This window comes from Barbus barbus (assembly GCF_936440315.1).
Source record: "Barbus barbus genome assembly, chromosome: 39".
Classification (NCBI taxonomy): domain Eukaryota; kingdom Metazoa; phylum Chordata; class Actinopteri; order Cypriniformes; family Cyprinidae; genus Barbus; species Barbus barbus.
In genome coordinates, this window is record NC_136717.1 from 20,818,132 (window position 1) to 20,826,428 (window position 8,297).

Here is an 8,297-nt window from a genome sequence, read left to right on the forward strand (position 1 = left end):
GCTGATCTGAGAACGGTGTGACTGCTTTAAACGGCTCAGGGGAAACGGAACTAGGTGATTCAGAATCAGATTTAATTTAGAGTTACGGTTTCCTTAACAACCAGTTGTTGACACGGTGAAAGACCACAAGAAAGTCCCGATTTACTTTTTTTTTTTTTTCGTGACGTATTGTCAAGTATGGTGACCCATACTCGAAATTGGTGCTCTGCGTTTAACCCATCCAAGTGCACACACACAGCAGTGAGTAGTGAACAAATCCACACACACACACACACACACACCGTGAACACACACCCGGAGCAGTGGGCAGCCATGCTGCAGCGCCCGGGGAGCAATTGGGGGTTCCGTGCCTTGCTCAAGGGCACCTCAGTCGTGGTATTGAGGGTGGAGAGAGCGCTGGACATTCCCTCCCCCCACCTACAATTCCTGCCGGCCGGGGGCTCGAACTCGCAACCTTTCGATTACGAGTCCGACTCTCTAACCATTAGGCCACGACTTCTTCCCCAATACTTCATATTGACTAAAGCTTCAGGAGAATTTGAATAGGCCTGATTAAAATTAGCCTACCTTTTCATATTTTTTGCATTTATTTTAGTTTTTCTTGAATGCAACTATTTCAGAAATTTAGTCACGCGCTAAAAATGCAAGGAATAAATATCCAAGAAAAAAATATAGGAGAAACTTCCGACCTGGGGTTTCCTTTCTGGCCTTATCTGTGTTATGTTCCAGGTGATCTTCAAGAAGAGTTGATTTACCTGAAAACAAAAGTGTTTCCACATCTAGACACTCTTTGCCAGGCAAAAGGAACCTGTTTCACACCTGTGGACTTGCAGCAACGCAAACAAGAAAGAAGAGATGATCATAGGCTTGATCTTTATGACCAGCTGCTGAAAATCAGTTTGGATCTCATTGATCGCTCGCCCTTTTTCATCTGTCTTCTCGGACACATCTATGGACCGTGTCTGCCAGCAGAAAGTGGATCTCAGTCTGATATCGGACCATGTTCTTTGTCTGGGGTGGCGAGGAACTTGTATGTCGCTGCAGAGGCTGGTTACCCTGGGTTATGGAGGATGAGTATCGCACATGTAGCCTTACAGAGCTGGAGATCACCAAGGCAGCCTTCACTGACAACAACAGAAGCTGCTTCTTCTATTTTAAAGACTGCACCCCACAGGACACAGAGGACGGCAGCAGTGATGAAATGCACAATTTCTTGAACATGCTGTCCTCTCAAAGCCAAAGCGAGAGACAGAGATTGAGAGATCTAAAAAGAAGGATCATAAATTGTCTTCCTGTCATGTTTGAGTATACAAGTCTTTAAACACAAATGCAGATTTATTTGAAATACTAAAGCCCACTTGTGTATTGTGTATTGGCTATTTTAAATGCATCCTCCTTTTTCTTTCCACTGTTTGACAGATTCTTCAAAAACCTTAATGAACTTGAGGAGATGATAAAGGCGGACTGGGAAGGAGTCATTTGTGCATTTCATGAGGATCCAAAACATCCCATCTCAGGTAAGACTACATTTCTGAACCCGCTCTCAAAAATCTTGTTTTTTCTTATAAAAGGCCACATTTTGGACGTTTAATCAAATTCTAAATTAATTTTAGATTTTAATGTTATTTTATTTGTATTACTTTTTTCTTTAGTACTTTATATATTCATATTCAATTGATTATATTTAAGAGAATATGTATGTACAATACATATAAAATAAAATAGAACATTTCTATTATTACTTATTAATGACCCCAAATATGAAAAAAAAACATAATTATAAATGTATATATGATTATATTTGTATATATTTAGAGTCGCAGAGAATAAGTAATAATTGTAATTTTCAACCATTTTAATTTTCAACCTATTTTATTTCCCTTTCAAATTCTTTCTCAAAACCCAGGGAAATGTCATGAATTATCAACCTGATACTTCAATATTATGTATGTTTCAGGTAAGACACATTTATGATTTTGACTTGATTTGTTGTAGGATGGCAGGATTCATTCGATCTGCATTACCATGAGAGGCATGCTCGTGCATTGTGTGACTGGTTTGTGCCTTCGGCACCCACCACGGAGATACTGAATGCACTAAACAAATTTATGGATCTTTTAACCCATAATGCAAAATCTGAGATGCACTTAAGGAATCCAGGAGCTCATTTCACATGGTAAAAACATAAAAACCAAATAAATAAGACAAACTTTGCTTGATTAACATATTAAAATTATGTTATGGGTCAAATGTCTGTGTGGTTTCAGTGATCTTGACTGGAACGACTCAGAGAAATCTATCTTTCTGGTATGTGGTGAAAGGGTTTATGGGAAGTCTACTCTGGTAGCATGGTGGCTGCGGTCCTTCTGCAGACAGAATCCTGATGTTCAAGTCATCTCTCACATCTGTGGGACCAGCACATCCAGCACTGACGTCAGGTCTTTGCTTAGACAGTGTACTGCTCAACTTCGGAGAGCACATTATGGTAAATTGCCTCATTTTTCAGCAGAAATATGTGTATGATTCTTGGAGAATGAATAATTGTCTATATAATTACCAGAACAATTTCATTTCAAGCTATTATTGCAAATGCTAAATAAAGACATAAATGTAAAAATTATGCACTTAAAATTAGAAATTGTATTGTTCATGTAAATATTATAATTTACATTTTAGGAAAAATAAAATCAAAGAAATCTGAACTACTACTGTCTCAACCAGACAAGAAGAAATATAATGGATATAAAAATATTAAATATAAACAAAATAAAAAACATTTATAATATTTTTTTACAAATAAAAATATTAAGTATATATATTTCAAAAAAATATTTTATAGCATCATAAATAAAGACCAAAAATGTCTAATAACAATTATTTTTGAAATATTTTTAAATGAATGTTAAATAATAAATGTAATGATTATTCTTTTAAAATAATACATTTTATTTAACATGTAAATATTATAATTTAAATGTAAATTTATTCAAATCTGAATGAACATTTTTTTATAATAAACAATTATAAATATATTAAAGATCTATATTTTAAAATAATATTTTAAAGCATCATAAATACAGACCAAATATGTTTAACAATTATTATTATTATTATTTTTAAATATATTTAATAATATAAAATATTACCCCCACACAGATAGATAGATAGATAGATAGATAGATAGATAGATAGATAGATAGATAGATAGATGGAGATACAATTTAATAACAATTACTGTTATTATTAAATGTATTAAATAACATAAAATATATATTATTTTATACCATAAATCCATAAAGACCAAATATTCTAGTATTTTATATCTAATTTGTTTCTGCAGGTGATTTTCCAGATTGGGATGATAGTTTGGAGGACGTGATTGAGTTTATGCACCTCCATCGGGCGGTCCAGGCATTTACTGCAGCAGTCAATCTTGGGCCTTGTGTTCTTCTTGTAGATGGAATTGACCTTCTGACAGAAACACTCGGACTCTCAAAGCAAGAGGTGATCTTTCAGTCTTCTGTTGTCTTTAACTTTTTTTATTTCAATACAATAAACACCTTATTTCTGTATTTTGTTTTCCAGGTAAAGGCACTACGATGGCTGCCAGATGCTCTGCCTCCCTATTGTAAAATGATCATCACAACAACCTTCACTGACCTCACTTACAAAAGTCTGACCAGCTACGGACATGTGGAGTGCTGAGGGAAAAAGCAGAAGAGATGGATCTGTTGAACTGCTCCAATAGAAGACATTACTTCTTCTTGTAAAGTCACTGAGTCTCAGACAAGCACCGTATCACTCAGGGCTGGTAAGTCCTTTTTATTTTGTTTTATAAAACCATGCTTGCCATGACTTTATTAGTTAAATCTAATAAGCATTTTCTCTACAGATCTCTCAGGCTGGGTGTGGGACACGCTCTGTCTTATTCATGTGTCTCGTGCTGGGCTGACTGAGCGTCAGGTTTTGACTTTGCTGGAAGATCTAGGCTACTGTGGTAATTTGAGAGTCCAGGTTTTGGAATGGGCCCGACTGCGCTCTGTTTTTTGGCCTTGGGTTCAGGAGAAAACCAATGGTCTTCTGACCATCACGCATCAATCACTCAGCCAGGCTATTAACCTGTTGTTGCACGGTGTGGATGGTTTTATGTTATTTGTCTTATTCTCCTTTATTATATTTCAATCCTTGCCACAAAATAGTTGCTTCATGTAGCCAAACATTTGATTAAATTAAATAAAAAAAAATAAATAATTTAATTTAATTAAAATTTTATAAATAACATAATTATTTAAAAAATAATTATTAAAAATAAATTTAGAATTACATATATATTTTTAATATATGCATATAATAATAATAATAATAATAAACTTTTCAGTAGCAATGCCTTTTGACACTGCGACTCTTGACATGCATTAATATAGTCTCCCAGCATTAAAACAGAACAGGTATTTCCAGGGTGTTCTTACTGTTGTGCTTTTGTCTCTTTCACTTTAAGGTACAGAGGGTCACATCTCCTACCATCGGATCCTTGCTAAGTTTTTTTCAGAATTCCAGTTTAGAGCTTTGTAGCTGGGCAAGAAAAATGGAAGACATTCCTTGGCATCTCAAGCAAACTGGTTCATTTAAGGAGTTGCATGATTTCCTCAGTGATCCGGCGTACATTCACTCTAGTTTGTCTTTGAATACAACTATTTTGCTAATTCAGCAACTGAGTTTTCAGTCAATGATGAAATAATTCAAACATATTTTTCATAGTACCATGGAGTTTTTGTCAAGCAGCCTGAAACGATACCCACAGATGACAACTGATCTTATACATTATTGGACACTACTAAGGGAGAGAGGACTTGACCCTGTGACTTCATTCCAGAGTCTGATGGCTCAGACTTGGGAACATTTTAATGGTAAAAAGTTGTATTTTTATTATCATGAGCAAATAACATTTATAAATCATACACACACACACATACAGTAATGTAGACACTTTAAAAAATATATGGTATTTTTTTTATAAGTGATAGACGATAGTAATGTAAATTGTGTGAGTATTAGACTGTTTTATAAACTGTAAAGTATTCATATTGCCTTCTAAAGATCCTATGGAAGTAATAATTCTGATATGCAGACACTGCAGACATATGCAGAAATTATGACACAATGATCACTTCTTGGTATGTTAACTAAATTCACCTGACCTTTCTTAGATGTTGACCCACAGCAGTTTGTGGAGACTGTCATTGTTCTGCTGTAAAGTTCTGCTCTGTTTGGGTGAGATACGACAAGCTGAGAAGCTGCTACTGCAAGCAGATCAAATTTTCCAAAAGGTAAAAATAATAAAGTACCCTAATATTTTGATATAAGATTAGCTCTAATCATTGACAGAAATTGCATACATTCAAAAAATGATAATTTGCAAGGTTTCATTCTCTTATAATCTGTTTTGATGGTTTCCTCCACAGGATGTGGAGCTGGATAGTGACAGTATGAGGTTACTGCTCAAAGTGCAACATATGCTGGCAGAGCTTTAAGCCCAAATGCATCTGCCAAAAGACACAGAGATGTATTGCCACAAGGGACTTGAGACAACCCGGTCTTTTGCAGTAGCCCACCTTGCCAGCTCAGAGGTCAAACTGATAGTTGGTAAGATGTTTTTCATATTTCATCCTGCGTTCACATAACTGTTATAAACAGACATGCAAGTTATTTCTTGGCAAGGGTAAATTTGAACGCATGTGGCACTAATCTGCTCTCACAGGACAGCTGCTTTGTTGTCTGTGTGTGGCATTGCTGGAGGATAGACGACTGCATGAAGTGCCAGGGATTTTCAAAGATATCAGTTCTGCTAGATACATCTCTAGCCATCCTTGTGCTGAAGGCATAGCTATGCTACTGAAGGCCATTCACAAGTAAGATGCTACATCCACATCAATAGGTGTCAGTATACTCTAGGAGTCTATGAGTCTGTGACAACTGCTTTATTAGCCAGTAAAATATACAGAAATTACTTGAAGGCATTTTAATGCATTTTCATAATTTGTCAAGGTTGAGTCTTTGTGAGCCCAAGACTGCTGAGAAATGCTTCCAAGCTGCTTTGGCCAGCAGGAGGCGCTGGTATGGCCATGATCATCCTCTGGTAGCAGAAGTGGAGGAGCAGCTTGCAGACCTCTGGGCCAGAGATCAAACCAACATGGAGTGAGATGCTCGCATTTAGTTACATCAATCTGTCATCAAACCTCAAAGTCACATAATGTGATTTCAAGGTCACTGGCTTGATTTCCACTTTTAGATGGATGCAGAGGAAGATGGTTGAATTGTACCGGCATGTTATATGCACTAAAGAGACTGAGGCTCAGATGTTGCAACTTCCCACAATGCAGTAGGACCTTGCTGTCATTCTTATGAAGCTTGGTGAGTGACTAATTAGCCTTAGTGACTGCTTGAACAGAGTCATTTATTTAAGTGGCCTTGGTTTCAATGGCATATTTTTCTTGAAAAGTTTTGAACCAAACCAACCAGCTCCAAGATGACTCACAACTTTAGAAAGTCTGATTTTAAGCTAAAATGTATTTGATTTTTTTTGGACAAAAGGAAGAGTGCTGTGTGTATATATTTATACACTACCAGCCCAAGGTTAGGAATGATTCAGATTTTTTTTTTAAGTTTTTGAAATAATTCTCTTATGTTCACAAGGCTGCCTTATTTGAGCAACAATACAGTAAAATAGTAATATTATAAAATATTTATAAATATAAAGTTTTTGAATATATTTTAAAATGTAATTCATTCCTGTGATGGCAAAGCTGAATTTTCAGTAGCTATTACTCCAGTCTTCAGTGTCACATGATCCTTCAGAAATCATTTTGTTTTACTTTATTTCAATAGTCCACTTTACACATTCTACTAATTATAAGTAACTTTGCAACTACATATTAACTAACTCTCATTAGTGTATTATTAGACTGTTTGGTAAGGGGTTAGCAGAATAAGTTGACATGCACTTGTAAAGTTACTGAAGCACTGAAGACTGGAGTAATGGCTTCTAAAAAAAATAGGTTTGCCATTACAGAAATAAATTACATTTTAATAAATATTCATATTGAAAACAGTTATTTTAAATTGTAATAGTATTTGAAAATATGACTGTATTTTTGATCAAATCATTGCAGTTTTGGTGAGCGTACGAGACTTAGGCCTATTTTAAATGAAACAACTGAAGTCATTCACTGCAAGTTTAAAATACCATAGTAGACAAACAAATATTGAGATATATAAATTCTACTGCTGTGTCTGTTGTCATTTTGTCATTCTCTGTTCTGTCACAGATGTTTTGTGTATTTTATGCTGTCTGGCAGGTAAAGTGTTGTTGCGTAGCTGCAGTAGAGTGGACAGGAGAGAAGGGCTGGATCTGCTCCAGAGAGCTGCAGACATAAGGATTCACCTCCTGGGCCCTGAGCACCCACTGACCCGAGACCTGGAGCCGTGAGCTCAGTTTCACTACAATATTGTATTGTAATCACACAGATGCTCTCTAAATTAATTTTAATCTTATCTCTTCTGCAGTGTTTCAAACTCTGATATTGCAGGACAGGGGAAGCATGTTCTAGAGGTCATTGGGTCCACCTCAAACAATAAACTGTCACTATGTAGGTCTACAATTGCTTTCAAGGAATCACACAGTGGGCGGCTGCAACAATCATCCTCTACCAAACTGCCTAGAAGCTTCTCTACACAAACAGCATCGTGTTGCAACCAGGATGAAACCCTAGAAAGACCATGGATGGCTTTCCAGGTCTCCGTTTTTGGGCCACAGAGTGATATTAAGACTCTACTGCAAACAAGAAACACTGGTTGGTTTGACCAGCGGCGGTCCCTTACCAGATCAACCGGGGGTCTTTCCCAGGCAGATGCATCATGCAGGAGGAAGCTCTGAAACCATTGAACCCAGATGAGAAGACACTTTGTTACATAGTCAGAGTAGCCATGTGTATTCTATTCTATTCTAGTAGTTTTTACCTCTGTGATGCTTACTGGACTTTCTATAAAAATGTCTATAAAGCTGCTTTTGAAACATATAGGTTGGGAAGCACTATATAAATATGACAACTATTAGAATAGACACATTTTTTATTTAGAGTGAACATATATCCGTTTTAGCAATTTATAATTTGTTTGCATAAATAAATATGTGTTTATTACAGAATTATTACAATATGCATACATAAGACACAGAATAGAAACTGTACTATTAACAAAGCTAGACAGCAGCCCAGCAGTGGTCTCAGATCTGCGCAGAC

The 8,297-nt window shown here is 36.1% G+C and overlaps 1 pseudogene across 1 annotated transcript; it reads left to right on the forward strand.

The window, feature by feature from the left end:
* Window positions 1-641: 641 nt before the first annotated feature.
* Window positions 642-8,097, forward strand: LOC306859034 (putative tetratricopeptide repeat protein 41; annotated as a pseudogene). Its single transcript has 16 exons — window positions 642-1,299; window positions 1,420-1,517; window positions 1,996-2,176; window positions 2,268-2,485; window positions 3,341-3,504; window positions 3,586-3,673; window positions 3,893-4,132; window positions 4,499-4,659; window positions 4,759-4,858; window positions 5,208-5,327; window positions 5,463-5,643; window positions 5,759-5,909; window positions 6,046-6,195; window positions 6,290-6,411; window positions 7,356-7,482; window positions 7,564-8,097. The product of its transcript is annotated as a putative tetratricopeptide repeat protein 41 (transcript).
* The last annotated feature ends 200 nt before the right edge of the window (window positions 8,098-8,297 follow it).